We start from the raw sequence: 18,011 nt of genomic DNA on the forward strand, positions 1-18,011 counted from the left end.
GACTGATAATAGACAGTGAACATTGTGTTATAAAAGCAACAAATTCTACCCCTAATTCCCAACTCCATTCAGTAGACTATCTTTCTAGCGCAGTTCCCATAGTAGTCGATCAGCCTATAATAGTTTAAATTATTTGTATGTAGGCCAGGCTGTGTTTGCCTGTACAAAGTGAGAAATCCCATTCCCCCTCCTTATCACCAAGTGAATTGGCAGATTTGGTCTTGAGTCAAGTACCCTTAAATCTTAAACCCTTCAGGCTGTTCTCTTCAAAGTGTAGTCTAAAGTCAAGTTACTGTCAACATTCCAAGCATTCCAATGCTTTTCACCACTTCAAGAATAGACATACATTTCGTTTAGCTTTGATGTTGTACAAAAACATGTTCAATTATTGTGGCCGCTAATCTAATGTCATAACACAAGAATTGTGCATAACTGTCATAACCTGTCTGGCTATGTAGTGAAGCAAATGCACTTCATAGAATTACATTGTCAATGTAGCATAGGCTATCCATGCACTCAATGGCCACTCGGCCATTAGGTACACCTGTTCAATTGTTTAACACAAATAGCTGATCAGCCAATCACATGGAAGCATCTTAATGGATTTAGGCATGTAGACGTGGTAAAGACAACTTGCTGAATTTCAAACATCAGAATGATGAAGAAAGGGGATTTAAGAAACAGCGACCGGTCCCCCAAAAAACAGTCAATCGACCCTTTAAAGTTAAGAATGTAAAGATTACGTTTAATTGGTTATTTAATGTTGGATCAAATGGTGGACCGGTCCCTATCAGGCCACAGCAGGCACCTACTATGCAGTAGGTAGAAATACATTAAGACAGGTTGTACCATAACAATTATTTGCACTTCCACAAATGCTCCCAAATACATTTTGAGGTCGCACAGATATATATTTTCGCGAGCACATGCAACCGAAATGGTTGTAATTTTGAGCCTTGTCTTTTCCATTTCAAGGGTGTTGACACCTGATGGCAGTTTGATTTGTTTGTTTCTTTTTCAAAATGTTCCAAAGAGGATTTTTGGGGGCCAAGCTGCGATGCCTCTTATTGTGCCAAGCAGCGAACTTGCAAAGGCCCCTATTGTTTTTGTTAGTATTATTGGGTGTTCTACCTATATTTTCTCTCATATATATTTACTATTTTCCCATCCTAACTATCCAATTGCGTTGCATACATGTTCGCGAACGAGGGATGGAAATTAAAAATGTTGTCCACCGTCCACTGACGTCAGTCCGGGGACTGCCTTTTTTGGCTCTGGTCTGTATCTTTGTCATGCCCCAAAATGTACATCCAGACCAGCCCACTCACTGGTGTTATTGCCCAGTCCGGTAGATCTCCGATGCTACTTTAGCTGCGTGCTGCTCTGTGTAGGCTATTTCTAAGCAATTACAAAAAATAACATTTTGAAATATGACAAGGATATTGAAAATGGACCACGGTCCTAAATGCTGTGTTCCAGGCTGTACAGGGAAGGCTAACACTCAGGGCCTCATGTACTAATGCTTTTGCACCTACTTCAGGCGTATTTGTTTTGCAATGTGGGCGTAAAAGCATGGCGAGGGATGTACAAACATGGCACACTGAGGTAAAAACGCAGACTGCCTGTCGCGGAAACTGAAAATGGCAGACTGGAAATGCATTAAGTGCGCCTAATTATGTATTCCGCGGTACAAAAACCGCCTGTGAAAGGACACCTCTGTTTTGCGTTGAAAATTCTAAGCTTTTTAAAAGTAGGCGTAAACCAGGATGTGCATATGCTTCCAGGTGAAATGGCTGCCGTAACCGAGCAAGACGAAGAAAAAGGCCCAAGGATTTTTGCCACAAGGATCACACTTTTTGAATTGAGTGAACACTAAATCATTACGCGTTACAGATTAAGCAGTCATGCAATATTACAGTTACTGGAAGAAATCAAAGATTACATCAAATTTCCGACTCAGCGTTCACATTCCATTCCAGCAGTTGTTAAACTCCCCGCTACATTACAAATATTGGCATCAGGATCATTTCAAACAGTCATCGCTGTTTCGACTTTGGTGGCTTATCCATGATAGAAAGAGAGAAGTAGGCCCATTCAATTACACCTGTAAATGCTCGCAATGTGCGTTATAGTGGGTGGAGAAAGGTGCTGATTACCCGATGACTTGCATGTTTCGTAAATACAACGTAAACTGAAGAATCACAGCGTGCGCAATCTGCGGGTTGGCCATGGCGCTAATTTGCGAATGTACGTACATGAGGCCCTCAGTCTTCCCAAGGAGCCAAACATTTGACAGGCATGGATGCTGTTTGTCTATGAGAAGATCCCGGCGAAGTTTGACACTCAATTATTCATTTGCTCTGAACATTTCATTCAAGAGAGTTTTGACAACCTTGGACAATTTCAAGTAGGATTTGCTGAGAAGCTGAACCTGAAAAGATGTTCTGACCGTACACACATCGCAACCGCAAGCTTTTAGTACAGTATGATTTTGTCACTAACAGTTATTAGTAGGGCTGTGAAATGATAAAAAAAAATTGTAATCAAATTAATCACAGGTTTCTGTGGATTAATCATGATTAATGACATATTACCGATTTTCCGAATTTTTGTCATTAGTGTGCGTCTTTGATTTTGCGGTACCTTGATGCTCGAGTCACCCGTTGCCACTAGCAAAACTTTGGTGAACAACAATATCAACAATGCAAAGGCATGTCCTCAACAATATCAATCGGTCTACAGCTTTTTGCAATATATTTGGCAACTGTGCTAGTCACGTTGCCACAGGCAGACTTAGTGAGGGCCCTAGGCTGGTTTGGCGCATTCTACTTGAACTCACCTTGCCGACCAACGCATGCTTTGCGTTGAGCTGGTATAGGTTACTTTAGGCTGGTATTGCTTTTGTGAAACGATAACATCAGTCATTTAGCAGAAGCTCTTATCTAGAGCGATAACATCTTCCCGCAGAGTGTGCATGACTTTGGTTTTATTGGATGTTCCATCTTAGTTTTTTTGGAACACAAACTTCTCATCCAGAAGTTGCAGATTGGGTGGAATTGTGGGTATATTACGTTAAATGCGTTAAATGCTAATTCGTTACAAAAATAACGAATTAGTCCTGTAATTTAATCATAACGCGTTATTTTTCACAGCCCTAGTTATTAGCAATGCTAACGTCTCCTGTATCTAGCATAGGTAGAATGCTAAATACGTTTCTAAACACATCAACATACTTTACTTAGCAAATGAAATCAAATAAAATATATCTCAAATGTTTATGATATTCAATATATATATCTCGATATTTACATTTAGTCATTTAGCAGACGCTCTTATCCAGAGCGACTTACTGTAATTACAGGGACATTCCCCCCGAGGCAAGTAGAGTGAAGTGCCTTGCCCAAGGACACGTCATTTTGGCACGGCGGGGAATCAATCCGCCAACATTCTGATTACTAGCCCGACTCCCTCACCGCTCAGCCCTCTGACGCCATCTGATGCCATCTGATTTTAATGCAACCGTTTCAACTATGTGAGGCTGCCATATAGCCTATCACCATTCCGTCTTGCACTAAGCGAAATGAGAAGAGAACAGTTTCATTGTACACTTAACTCTTAGTGTAAATGAGCAGCAGCAAATGTATGCTTTTTAATATGTATAATAATAAGTAGAATATACAAGAAAAATATGTGTTGAAGGATTTCAATACATCATGAGAATTTTCCAAATGTTAAGTCGTTTAATATTCTTGTTTTACTATATCCCGTCGTAACCTACCTTTTGAGGGGATATAGTAAAACAAGAATTCAAGAAAAACTTCCCCATCTGTGCCCAATGCAAGCACACCGAACAGTTTCCACTGAAGTTGTACCCTCTCTAGTTTCTTTCAGTTTATTCTGATAGGCCTTTGTAAAGCAGTGCTGGACTGAGAAGGATGTGTACTAGGGGTAGGGCTGCACAGTTAATCAAATTGTAATCACAATCACGATTTCGGCTTCCCACGATCAAATTCATGTTGATTGAGCGACATTTTAAATGCGTCATTCCGTTCATAGAACACTCCGTATCAAAGTTCTTTTTTGTAAAGCCAATCTAGCCTCCGTAAACCAATAGGTGCTTTCGACATTGAATGCGGCTGCATGAAACAACCAGCGAGAGTTGCCGCTAGCAGTCGTGGAAGAGTTATAAACAGCTCTGTAGAGTCGGAAAATTCGTCATTTTATGTATTGGGCTATGGTAAACTCTTTCTCCAATCTGCAGGCTGCAGCCGGCTGCGGCGCTGCATGGAGTCAAATACACCTAATGTTTGATCACGTGCCTCCATGAGGCAATCAGAGTTGTTCCCCGCACCACGCAGCTTAGTTTCTAGATGTTGAAGGTAACAGAGGACAGAGTAATGTGAGGAAAATTCCGCAACAGATAGCAATCGGTCATAAGGCTACTATCTCAACAAATGAAACAAAAAATGTCTAACGTAGCAGAAGGCGAGGCCGAGGACCTTGTCCCGAGAATTGGATCGTCATCCATAGTGTGGAAGCATTTTGGGTTCAAGGCAAGTGACACAAAACAAGAACAGGTAATATGCCAAGAGTGCCATAAATTTGTGTTGGCGCCACAAAGCAACACAACAAACCTTTTTAACTACTAAAACACATCATAAAGTTCAATACGATGAATGTTTGAGGGCCAGAAAATGTTGACAGGCTAGTGTCTCGTCTTGTCATCTACCGCTTGTCCGGGGGTCGGGTCGCGGGGCAGCAACCTAAGCAGGGAGGCCAAGACTTCCCTCTCCCCAGCCACTTCCACCAGCTCTTCCTGGGGGACCCCGAGGCGTTCCCAGAGGTGTTCTGGGACGTGCCCAGAACACCTAACTAGTGAGGCGTCCAGGAGGCATCCTGATCAGATGCCCGAGCCACCTCAGCTGGCTCCTCTCGACGCGGATGAGCAGCGGTTCTACTCTGAGCCCCTCCCGGATGACCGAGTTTCTCACCCTATCTCTAAGGGAGAGCCCGGACACCCTGGCGTTCCCAGCGGTGTTCTGGGACGTGCCCAGAACACCTAACCAGGGAGGCGTTCAGGAGGCATCCTGATCAGATGCCCGAGCCACCTCAGCTGGCTCCTCTCGACGCGGATGAGCAGCGGTTCTACTCTGAGCCCCTCCCGGATGACCGAGCTTCTCACCCTATCTCTAAGGGAGAGCCCGGGCCCGGACACCATGCGGAGAAAGCTCATTTCGGCCGCTTGTAATCGCAATCTCGTTCTTTCGGTCACTACCCATAGTTTGTGACCATAGGTGAGGGTAGGAACGTAGATCGACTGGTCAATACAGAGCTTTGCCTTTCGACTCAGCTCCTACTTCAGCACGACGGACCGATGCAGAGCCCGCATCACTGCGGACGCGGCACCGATCCGCCAGTCGATCTCGCGCTCCATTCTTCCTTCACTCGTGAACAAGACCCCGAGATACTTGAACTCCTCCGCTTGGGTCAAAATCTCCTTGGCAAAGGATGGCACTCCACCCTTTTCCGGTCGATAACCATGGCCTCAGATTTGGAGGTACTGATTCGCATCCCAGCCACTTCACATTCGGTTGCGAACCGCTCCAGTGAGAGCTGAAGGTCGCGGCCCGATGAAGCCAACAGGACCACATCATCTGCAAAAAGCAGCGACCCGATCCTGAGGTCACCAAACCGGACCCCCTCAACACCCTGGCTACGCCTAGAAATTCTGTCCATATAGGTAATGAACAGAATCGGTGACATAGGGCACCCCTGGCGGAGTCCAACCCTCACCGGAAACACGTTCGACTTACTACCGGTAATGCGGACCAAACTCTGGCACCGGTCGTACAGGGAGTGGACAGCCCCGATCAGGGAATCCGGTACCCCGTACTCTCGGAGCACCCCACACATGAGCCTCCGAGGGACACGGTCGAACGCCTTTTCCAAATCCAAAACATGTGTAGACTGGTTAGGCGAACTCCCATGCACCCTCCAGGACTCTGTGGAGGGTATAGAGCTGGTCCACTGTTCCATGGCCGGGACGAAAACCACATTGCTCCTCTTTAATCTGAGGTTCGACAATCCGACGGACCCTCCTCTCCAGGACCCCTAAATAGACTTTCCCAGGGAGGCTGAGGAGTGTGATCCCCCTAAAGTTGGAGCACACCCTCTGGTCCCCCTTTTTAAAGAGGGGAACCACCACCCCGGTCTGCCAGTCCAGAGGCACTGTCCCCAATGTCCACGCGATGTTACAGAGTCGTGTCAACCAAGACAGCCCTACAACATCCAGAGCCTTAAGGAACTCCGGGTGGACCTCATCCACCCCAGGGGCCCTGCTACCGCGGAGCTTTTCAACCAACTCGGCGACCTCAGCCCCAGAGATAGAAGGCCCCCCCCCGATGTCCCCAGACTCTGCCTCAACGTCGGAAAGCGTGTTGGTGGAATTAAGGAGGTCTTCGAAGTATTCCTTCCACCGATCCAGGACGTCCCCCGTCGAGGTCAGCAGCGCACCATCCCCACCGTATACAGTGTTGACAGAGCACTGCTTCCCACTCCTGAGTCGCCGGATGGTGGTCCAGAACCTTTTTGAAGCCGTTCAGAAGTCATTCTCCATGGCCTTGCCGAACTCCTCCCATGCCCAGGTTTTTGCCTCCGCGACCGCCAAACCCGCGTTCCGCTAGGCCTGCCGGTACACATCAGCTGCCTCTGGAGTCCTACCAGCCAATAAAGTCTGATAGGCATCCTTCTTCAGCTTGATTGAAGTCCACCACCGGGTTCGAGGGTTACCACTGCGACATGCACCGACCGCCTTACGGCCGCAGCTCCAGTCAGCCGCTTCAACAATGGAGGCCCGGAACAGGGCCCATTCGGACTCAATGTCCCCGGCCCCCCCCCGAGACATGATCAAAGCTCTCCTGGAGGTGGAAGTTGTAGCTCCTTCTGACAGAGGGTTCTGCCAGCCGTTCCCAGCAGACCCTCACATTACGTTTGGGCCTGCCAGGCCTGACCGGCGTCCTCCCCCACCATCAAATCCAACTCGTTCACCAGGTGGCGATCAGTTGACAATTCCGCCCCTCTCCTCACCTGAGTGTCCAAGACATGCGGCCCCAAGTCCGACGACACGACTACAAAGTCGATCATCGAACTGAGACCTTGGGTGTCCTGGTGCCAGGTGCACATATTGACACCCTTATGCTTGAACATGGTGTTTGTTATGGACAAGCCAGGTCTAGCACAGAAGTCCAACAACAAGACACCACTCGGGTTCAGATTGGGGGGGCCGTTCCTCCCAATCACGCCCCTCCAGGTCTCACTGTCATTGCCCACATGAGCATTGAAGTCCCCCAGGAGGACGAGGGAATTTCCAGCACCCCCCCACCGGAGACTCCAAAAAGGGTGGGTACTCTGAGCTGCCGTTTGGTGTGTAAGCACAAACAACAGTAAGGACCCGTTCCCCCACCCAAAGGCGGAGGGAGGCTACCCTCTCATCCACCGGGGTGAACCCCAATGTACCGGCGCCGAACCGAGGGAAAACAAGTATTCCCACCCCAGCTCGACGCCTCTCCCCAAGGGCAACTCCAGAGTGGAAGAGAGTCCAGCCGCCAAGGCCCCCGCCTTCGGCCGCCGCCCGTCTCACACTGCACCCGACCCCCATGACCCCTCCTGCAGATGGTGAGCCCACTGGAAGAGGGTCCCGCGTTGTCTCTTTGGGCTGTGCCCAACCGGGCCCCATGGGAAAAGGCCCGGCCACCAGATGCTCGCCATCGAGCCCCACCCCCGGGCCTGGCTCCAGGGGGGGCCCCGGTGACCTGCTTCTGGGCAGGGGCAACTGAGAACCATTGTTGTTTTTCTTAATGGTAGGTTTTTGAGACACGCTTTGTCTGGTCCTTTGCCTGGAACCTGTTTGCCTTGGGTGACCCTACCAGGGGCATAAAGCCCCCGACAACATAGCTTCCAGGATCACTAGGACACGCAAACCGCTCCACCGCGGTAAGGTGGTGACTCAGGGAGGGAACAGGAGGTCCCCGAGGCTAGTGTTTCTTTCCAAAAACCTGTAAACTAGTCTTTTCTGCATAGTTCTGAAATGTTCTCATTTGGTTACATTCTGTTATGGAATATATTTTTTTTATTGATTGTATTTTTTGAGTTTTATTTACATCCATTATGCAGGTACAATGCATTGAGACAATAACATTTGATTTTGTTAAAATAAAAAAAGAAAGAAGATAATTAATCGTGATCTCAATATTGATCAAAATAATCGTCATGATCATTTCTGCCATAATCGTGCAGCCCTAGCTAGGGGTCAACTGATTTATTTGTCTTAGAACCAGCTGGCACAAGGGTCTCTATTTAGGGTAAAGGCTGCAAGAGCTTCAAATTGAAGGGTTCATTTAGTGCTTGAATAAAATAAAAAGGAATGTATTTTCTGGATGTCCAGCAGTTATGGGAATTTACCCAATTCTGTGTGACACTTTTCCCTTTAGATGTTGAGTATATTTCTACAGAATTCAGCATGGAAAGTTTGTACTGGGTGCTTATCCCATCTGCTATAGGTATGAAGTGGTCTGGGTCAGTCTCGAGAAGTTTGCTAGCCCATTCTATTTCAGGCCTGTCTCTGGGCTGTTTATGTGTGGCGTCAGACCATGTGTCTGGAAAGAGCTACCAGCTCAAAGCTTCTTCAGTGCGCCCTCTCAGTCCCTCTCCCTCTCGGTTCCCCTCCCTTTCTGCTCCTCACCCCTATCTTCTGAGGTGTTACAGACTCTGTTTGTGCCACAAGACTAGACCAGAGGCACCACATCTGACTGGCTCGTTTCATTTTCCTCTCTGCAGTCTTTTTCTTCTCCCCTCCAAATGCAGATACAAAGCTGGCATTCTCTTCCTCCAATGCTCGCTGTGTCACCCTCCTTTCTGCCTGTTGCAGATGCCGCCTGTAGACAAGCTTTTGGGTAGAAGTGTTCCCATCTGCCTCAGCATGTCAGGATTATTGTGTAGTCCTGTTTTATAGGGTTCATATGGGTTTTTATAGTTTGGGTCTGTGTTGTGGGTTAGGCTTAGTGTTTTGTCTTGGCTAGGTAGGGTTGAAGTAAAAAAAAAGTGCATACACTTAGTCTTGACACAATGATCAATTATACAATAATAATACACAATAATAATGATGATGACAGTAATGATCATTTATTTTCAGCTGTAACTATGTACTCGTACAATTTCTGTGGACCAATCAAACGACAGATCCAGCTATAGAGCTTCTTTTCGCAGCTAAAAATACAATTTAGTTAACGGTATTCCAACATGACTGAACCAGCTCTCACAAGCTTTAAAAACATGACTGAAAACCCTCCAACTCAGTGTAAAATGTTTAAAATGCAACAATCTCATGATACAAACAAATGTAAATATGTGTCTGGATTCCTCAAGCTGGGTCAGGTGTTTAGTGTACTGGGACTAAAAGACAATTGTAACTTTGTTCTGAAATGGCTCTGTAAGTCTCCATAGCAACCTGCAGAGACTGTGGACACAGTAATGTTTTTTTCTATTTTAAATGAATGGAATTGTTAGGCAAATGATTAACATTTTTTTTTTATGAGGACAAAACAATTCTCTAACAAGCATTCCTTCTCTCTATCATACAATACATTTTTTGTTGGTGTACTGGTCTGCCATTAATTGGTCCACTTACGGTTGTAGTAGCCTGCGTGTGTGTGCATCATGCTTCTGCACTGTATAGAGGCTGTGTTATTCATCTGAGCAGTGCTCAAAAATGTTGGGTCAAAGAGGAGAGGTCTCCTGCAAATGATATGGACACTTTGGTCTTGTAGGGGGTTTAATATCAGAAATGTTTTCCTAGCTCAAAAATAGTCTTAGGTGGTGGGTGTGTAACACCACTGCCCCCATCCTACTTTTAAAATGCAATTTGCAATCGTGACAATCTATATTTTGATGGTGTTTTACCCGTACTGTCACCTTGCTACTTTTTGTAAGGCTCATTTTTGAAGTAAGAAGTCATTTTCCCTTTTCTCTTGTCAATGATCTGTCAACAACAAGAACAATGAGTCACCTCCAAACAATCTTTTGGTGGCTAATAGTTTTTGCTGCTGTGGCGTTTCTGCAGCTGTTTTGCAGTTTTAGGTTGCTATCTATCTCCCAGAAGTTAGTGTGCGGGTTTGTGACGTTGTGATGTTAGTGACGTTAGTGAGTGTAGCTTGCAAGTTAGCTTGCCTTGTCTCCACAAAAACTTAAATTGAACCTAAACCGTGCAACGGAATATAAAGTCGACATTGTCCATGTATTGCAACCAAAAATTGAGAGACGAGTTGGTGAGGGAAAAATAAATAATATTACAAATAAACATATGAGAGAATAAAGGTTGTGCCTTGTCAGAGGCAGGCACATCCAATTACAATGGCTGCTTGAACCTATCTGTTAGGACTGGGGTCGGCAACCCGAAATGTTGAAAGAGCCATATTGGACCAAAAAAAAACAAATCTTGTCTGGAGCCGCAAAAAAAAAAAAGCCTCATATAAGCCTTATAATGAAGGCAACACATGCTGTAAGTGTCTATAGTAGTTATATTAGTCTACTATTTTCCATGCTTCATTTGGGGCTGCCAACTTGTGCAAAAACCTTGGAGTGAAAGATTTGGTATTTGGCCCCACTCGTTATGCGGGCGCGCGAGTGAATTTTTGTTGCCATTATTTGAGCGCTAAATAGTTTAATTGAGCTTTATGTAAAATAAACATAGACGTTTATCAAAAAACCTTGTCTAGTGATGCCATCACTCCGGCCCTGCTCCCATCCATCCTCGCTGACGCGTATTGCTATTGGTAGCCTATCTGAGAAAACTTTTTGGAAAAGACGGGCTATGGACCCAACCAACTCTATTTGGGAGGGGAGAACTCCCTCACATGGTACAACCCATGCAGAGGCTGATGTGTCAGAATGCGAAAAGTGTGTAGCCTACTTTAAGAGAAGATAATACAAACGTGACAAATGTCAAATGGTTGAAATGCGTGTCGCGTTCCCTGTAATTTATTATCTCCTGGGTTGCAACAAAACTAGCAGCAGTAGTGGAGTTTGGAGATGCAATCCACTTCTTAGATCTATCTTTGCGCTCGTCTAATTTCTCCTGAAGTAATGCAATCCCCCTTTATTCTCACTCCCAACTGGGTACTCGGCTGCAAATGTAGCATGCATTCCATGGAAATGTCTTTCCACGTTACTCTTTTGTTATTTGACAACTTCTTATTACAAAGCAAACATTCAGGCAATCCTTCCGCATTGGCAATGAAAGCAAATGATTCGGTGCAAGAACTGTTGAATCCTTTGTTCTCCTCAGCTATCTTTCTCTTTTTCCCTTTGGGGCCCATGACACACCCGCCGGTTTGTTTGCAACAGCCACCTGTCTGGCACTACGCCAAACTGAAAGAAACGTGTGTCGCAGGCTATGACGTAAATCTTTGTTAACAGAACGAAGCAGACAGACGAAGCAGACAGAACAATATTAAAACATTTCTGTTTTAATAATTAAAACAAAAAATAAGTTCACACCATCTTTTTTCATATTTTTGAAAAAGCTCCAGGGAGCCACTAGGGCGGCGCTAAAGAGTGGCATGCGGCTTTGGAGCCGCGGGTTGCCGACCCCTGTGCTAGGAGCTGCACCAACATTGATCTACTGATAGTAGCTGCAGCAGCAATCCTCATCTGTCCATCTCAAGCCCCCACACCTAGCTCATCGGCTTGAGGTAAAGGCCCAGGTGGATCTTGGTGGTACTGTGTTTCCAATTAGGTACCCAACTCGTTATGCAGGGCTAGGGTTGGGTAGGTTACTTTTTAAATGTAATCCGTTACAGCTACCCACAGTCAGGTCGAGACCCCAACCTGATGAGGACGGCCCGATGAGAACGATGAGCATGCAGATGAGCTTCCCTGAGACGGTTTCTGACAGTTTGTGCAGAAATTCTCACACTAACCCTAACCGACTAGTTTTCAGTCCCCCCACTCGCTTTAGCCACACTTAACTAATTAAAGTAATTCAAGTCAGGTTTGGGACTTTAAGTCCAGCTTTTTTCAGCGGCCTTCATGGAACAGGCCTCATAAACTGTTGCAGCAGGACATACACTAGCACTCCAAAATAAATAGAAAGGTCACCCCAATCTGTCAATAAGGGAAATACACTTTAGGTAAATTGATGGCCAGTGGTAGTTTACCAAAATAAAAAAAAGGATATAGAGGGTCCAATAATTGCAGTTGACAGAACAATTAACCAATTATGTTATTCACTTATTGTGGCCACTGGCCACTAAATGGCAGAGATATAAACCATAATCTTGGACATCCAATGCGCCTAGAGATCGAGAGCTCCGCAAAAACCTAGCTTTTGTTTGTCATGTTAGTGTTCGTTACTTGTTTTGTCACTGTTATATTGTCGAGTGAGAGCTCGGACTGTAGCTGGCCATTTGTTGTTCCGCCGCTCTGTTTACCTGCGAGATGGAGGAAGAAGAAACGAGGCCGGCCTGCTGGAGTTCTTGTTTGAACTCTGAAACGGTGCTTCAAACCTGCTTTTCCAACCATCTTACTTGCTAACGTTCATTCCATCGACAACAACATGGATGAACTTAATGCTCGTGTCAAATTCCAACGGGACATCAGGAACTGCTGTGTACTGGCGTTCGTCGAGACCTGGCTGTCTCCGTTGATCTCCGACACAGCGGTTACACCGTTGGGATTCACCATATACCGCCAGGACAGAACAGCTGATTCAGGGAAGTGCAGGGGCGCAGGTGTCTGTGTTATGGTTAACTCTCTCTGGGCTACGGATGTAGCAGTACTAGCATCTCACTGCTCTCCGGTCCTTGAGCTGCTAACTGTAAAAATCAGACCCTTCTATCTGCCTCGGGAATTCACTGCGGTCGTCATGAGTGCAGTCTACATCCCCCCCAGGCAGACAAGGCCGCTGCTTTGGATGAACTGTATGGGATTATCAACGGTCTGGAAAATGTGCACCCAGAGGTAGCCTTCATTGTTGTTGGTGATTTCAACAGAGCCAACATGAAGAAAGTCCTGCCCAAGTACTATCAGCACATTGACTTCTTCACACGTGGAGACCAGATTCTTGACCATTGTTATACAGCATTCAAGGGCAGTTACAAACCCCTCCCCCCGCCCCGCTTTTGGGAAGGCTGATCACACCTCCATTCTTCTCCTCCCCTATATGAACAAAAGCTTAAACAGGTCAGACCGGTTGAGAGGTCAATTAACCTATGGAGTGACGAGAGTGTGGTGACCCTCCCAGGACTGCTTTGACACCACTGACTGGCTGATGTTCAAGGAGACAGACACTGTTTCCAGCTACATCCAACACTGCATTGATGACGTTGTCCCCAAGAAGGTTGTCCGGTCTTTCCCAAATCAGAAGCCCTGGGTTGATGCCGCTGTCCGGGCCAAGCTGAGAGCCCGCACTGTCGCCTTTAACTCTGGCAACCCTGATGAGTAAAGGAAGGCCAGATACGACCTTCTGAAGGCAATCAAAGCAGCGAAAAGGGCTTACAGGACCCAGGTGGAGTCCAGCTACCATGGCTCTGACCCCAGGCGCATGTGGAGTGGACTTAAAGCCATTACTGTCTACAAAGGGAGAGGCTATAATGAGACCCAGTCCTCTGTCCTACTGCCAGATGAGCTGAATTCCTTCTACCCTCGCTTTGAGAGGGACAGTGACCCCCCTGCAGTGGAGCTACCTGAAGGTTTTGGTTGAAAGAAACCCCGATTTCTGATATGGAAATCACTAGAAAATGAGTCAAAGCAACCCAAGGACAAAAGGGTTAAGGGGAGACACCCCAGTGAATAGGGATAACATATTATCAACATGAAACATCCCAAGTTGATAACTAATGTTTTCATTACTAGTTTCCTGTAAATGTAGCGTTAGGCCTATGTTTAAATTAGCAAATGATTAAGTTGTCAAATATGATATTCTTTGCATACATTTCCAGACCGGAAATCAGAACATTGAGTGAAAAACCTTGTTTCATTTTGTCAACATATTCTCCGCATCACCCACTATAAAACTACCCATAGCGAAATAACGAAACGCTATACCCCGTTGCCTTCTGGCAGGCGTTACCGCAGCATCCGGTCGCGCACACGCATACTGGACAACAGTTTCTACCCAAGGGCCATCAGGCTTCTGAATGGACACTGATATAGATTCACTGCACACTATAGGGGTGCAACTAATGATTATTTTAATAATCGATTAATCTGTCGATTCTTTTTCGATTCATCAACGAATTGAATAACAAATAAAATGTTTAAAAAGCATTAATTTCCAACCCATTATTCAAAAACACAACTGACAGTGCAAATTCACAGTGAAAAAAATCTTCGAAATGTGCACAAACAGGCACACAATTTTGAAAAAGTTATTAATATTAGCATGGATTTTATGCTATTTTGTTTAAAACTATTGAAAATTCAAAGGTTGCAAGACCAAGGAGATGATTGTGGACTATAGAAGGCGGCAGGAGGAGGAGCATGCACCCCTACTCATCAATAGATCTGAAGTGGAGAAGGTCAGCTGCTTCAAGTTCCTCGGGGTGAACATCAGCAACGACCTCACCTGGGGCCTGTACTACGAATCAAGATCAACATGCTCTGGATTACTTTCAGTTGCCCGGCTACGCGAAGCCTAACAATCGCAGTCACGATAAGCGGTACTACGACGGCGGTTATCAACTCTCTAACTCAACCCAGATCTTTCCAATCTTGAGACATGCGCGTTCACATAAAGGGGCGGTGTTTGCATCGTATGTCCAATCGCAAACTTGGACGAAACAAGAGCCGCATATTTCACGCGGGAGGAGCAGACAATAATCTTACAAACTTTGTCTACTCTTCCTGCGTGAAATATTGTAATACAAGCATATCAGGAATACAGACATAATACAGGCAAAATTCAACAAAGTCGCTGCTGCCAAGCTGGCAAAAAATAGCATACGCTGTAAATGCATAAGCTACATGACTTATTGAAGATGTGACCATAATTACACGGGTGCATTCCACAATGTTAAACTTTTGTTGCCGTTTTATTTTAGGTGCAACCCTGCAGTGGCAAACGATCGTGGGAGCAAATGCAAAATAAATATAAAACCATAATTTAAAACGGTAAGTAGCAGTAGGCAATACTTGCACATATTTTAAGGCCAACAAGTACAAGGCTGAATTGCCTGAATTAGTCCATTTTGTAGGATATTGTATAGCTACAAAAGGCCTATAGAACAATGAAATTACCTGCAGCCAACAGGAAGACAAATTAGGCAACTGGTGGCAGCAGGTTGGAAGCCCAGGCATATGTATGTTTCAAGTAATCTATGTGACCATGTTCATTCAACAATTATTTAGGAATATTGTAGGTATGAAATGTATTACTGTTCTCTGCAGTGACAGGAAATACAGTGGTGTTGCTGCCACCACCCACTGACCTCCCACTGTGCCATACAGAGGTAACAGTGAAACTAATAGTCATACGCCAGTATGTATGCCATATGTGGTTGCTGAATATTGATCAAATATACCATTTACTTTCTCAAGTGGAGGTCCTAGATAATCAGGAAACTGTGTCTGCCTGCTCATTTTGGGGGTACACTTTTGAGTTTTATTGACCACTTGCAACACAGATGGGGATAGTGTGTGAATGTGTTGCTGTGATTGAAGTGTCTGTAATGACTTACTAATGGTGGTGGTCTCAACATAAGACACAAGTCCTTAAAGTGCTCATTTCAAATATGACTCAATTGATAACATTTCTATGGTGTTAAACTCAGCAGGAAGAGGAACTTCTTCCTCCCCCTGAGCCTAGGGCCTCCACTTTAAGGCCAAGACAAAGACACAAGGTATAAGCAATGAACCACAGTAGTCAAATGGACACCTTCAACTTTCTCCAAGTGTGCCTTGCAAAGGGACAATGTTCTTCATTCGTTTCAGGTTGGAGCAGACAATGTGAGGGCCCTGTATAAAAGAACCCTGGAGCTCGATTATAAGTGGCTTTTAATTAAAAAAACAAGGCTGGAGACAGAAGAACTGGAATAAGAGAAGAGATAATACATGACTGAATGAATGACACTAAACTTAGTTACACTGACACATCTTTTTCCTGTTCCCAGGGGAGGGATAACACGTGAGGATGTATTTGTTAAACTTTTGTCTACATTTTTATCTTTTTATACTTTTTTGTTGTGCCTTTGGAATTTTTTGTCCTCTCTTTCAATTTATTATTTTTGAAAAATGCTATAAAAGTGAATGAAACATCAAAATTCAATGAAAGTAGTGAAATTATCATTTATGTATCACTTGTAAAGAGCTTTGTACAGATACCCACTGTTTCTTTTGGTTGAAAGGTTTTGGTTGAAAGAAACCCCGATTTCTGATATGGAAATCACTAGAAAATGAGTCAAAGCAACCCAAGGACAAAAGGGTTAAGGGGAGACACCCCAGTGAATAGGGATAACATATTATCAACATGAAACATCCCAAGTTGATAACTAATGTTTTCATTACTAGTTTCCTGTAAATGTAGCGTTAGGCCTATGTTTAAATTAGCAAATGATTAAGTTGTCAAATATGATATTCTTTGCATACATTTCCAGACCGGAAATCAGAACATTGAGTGAAAAACCTTGTTTCATTTTGTCAACATATTCTCCGCATCACCCACTATAAAACTACCCATAGCGAAATAACGAAACGCTATACCCCGTTGCCTTCTGGCAGGCGTTACCGCAGCATCCGGTCGCGCACACGCATACTGGACAACAGTTTCTACCCAAGGGCCATCAGGCTTCTGAATGGACACTGATATAGATTCACTGCACACTATAGGGGTGCAACTAATGATTATTTTAATAATCGATTAATCTGTCGATTCTTTTTCGATTCATCAACGAATTGAATAACAAATAAAATGTTTAAAAAGCATTAATTACCAACCCATTATTCAAAAACACAACTGACAGTGCAAATTCACAGTGCAAAAAATCTTCGAAATGTGCACAAACAGGCACACAATTTTGAAAAAGTTATTAATATTAGCATGGATTTTATGCTATTTTGTTTAAAACTATTGAAAATTCAAAGGTTGTGAGGCCAGACTTTATTAGAATAATCTGGTGTATATTTCAGATTTTTTTTGACACAATTTTGAAAAAAGTATAGATTTGTGAGGATTAAGCTATTTTCAAAGACTTGTGATTTTCTATCAATTTGTTCATTTTGAACAAATCCTTATAAGGACTCGGGAGTAACGAGTCCTCTCAACGAGTGATTCGTTCATCCCCCCCCCCCCGTTGAAAGGGGGCATTAACTCCGTAACTAGCATCATATCAAACACAGAATGTGGATGCATTGACAGGGCAGCTGTGGTGGAGGGGGAGGGGGGCATCATAAAGGAATTATGCGTAGGGCACCAAAATGGCTAGCGGCGGCACTGTCAACAACGTCTCTCCGATGGTTTTTCCTCTACCTCCGCTTTGCTCTGTGCTCAACTAAACTTTTTTTACTCAAACATCTGCGACTTATTGAGTGGCATAATAGTCACACAACACAACAAATAATGACATTCGTTGCCAACGCTTTTAATAATCGATTTTAATCGATCCGTTGTTGCAGCCCTACTGTGTAGTCTCAGTTACACTATCAGGGCTTGGAAATACAGTGACTTGCTCAAGTAGGCAAATGGCTAGTAGAACTTTAACATTTCATAATAATTTCAGTTAATCAAACAGCTGCAAGATCCAGTGAAATGTTAGAGACTAGCTAGCAAAATAACACTAGCATCGCTAACAAAATTACTAATTCAACTTTGGTAGTGTAACCGAGTTGTTAAGTTTTAGATATATTTGTATATGATTGAGTGGACAATAAGACACGGATGCTGTCTTTTTTCATAACTTGTATTTTACCACTGCTCTTCTTGACATCGACATTCGAACAGCCCTCACTGATTTCACGTAGTG

General features: G+C 44.5%; 2 long non-coding RNA genes across 2 annotated transcripts in view; both read left to right on the forward strand.

Moving 5' to 3' along the window:
* The window catches only part of LOC146219472 (uncharacterized), a 78,524-nt gene that overhangs the window by 26,159 nt on the left and 34,354 nt on the right, over positions 1 to 18,011 (forward strand). The gene's annotated exons all lie outside the window — the stretch shown is intronic.
* Positions 15,117 to 16,178, forward strand: LOC146219473 (uncharacterized). Its single transcript, XR_014751001.1, has 3 exons — positions 15,117 to 15,165; positions 15,825 to 15,893; positions 15,985 to 16,178. It is a non-coding gene; the product is annotated as an uncharacterized LOC146219473 (long non-coding RNA).

This window comes from Hypomesus nipponensis, chromosome 28 (genome assembly GCF_054491055.1).
Source record: "Hypomesus nipponensis isolate SF chromosome 28, ASM5449105v1, whole genome shotgun sequence".
Lineage (NCBI taxonomy): Eukaryota > Metazoa > Chordata > Actinopteri > Osmeriformes > Osmeridae > Hypomesus > Hypomesus nipponensis.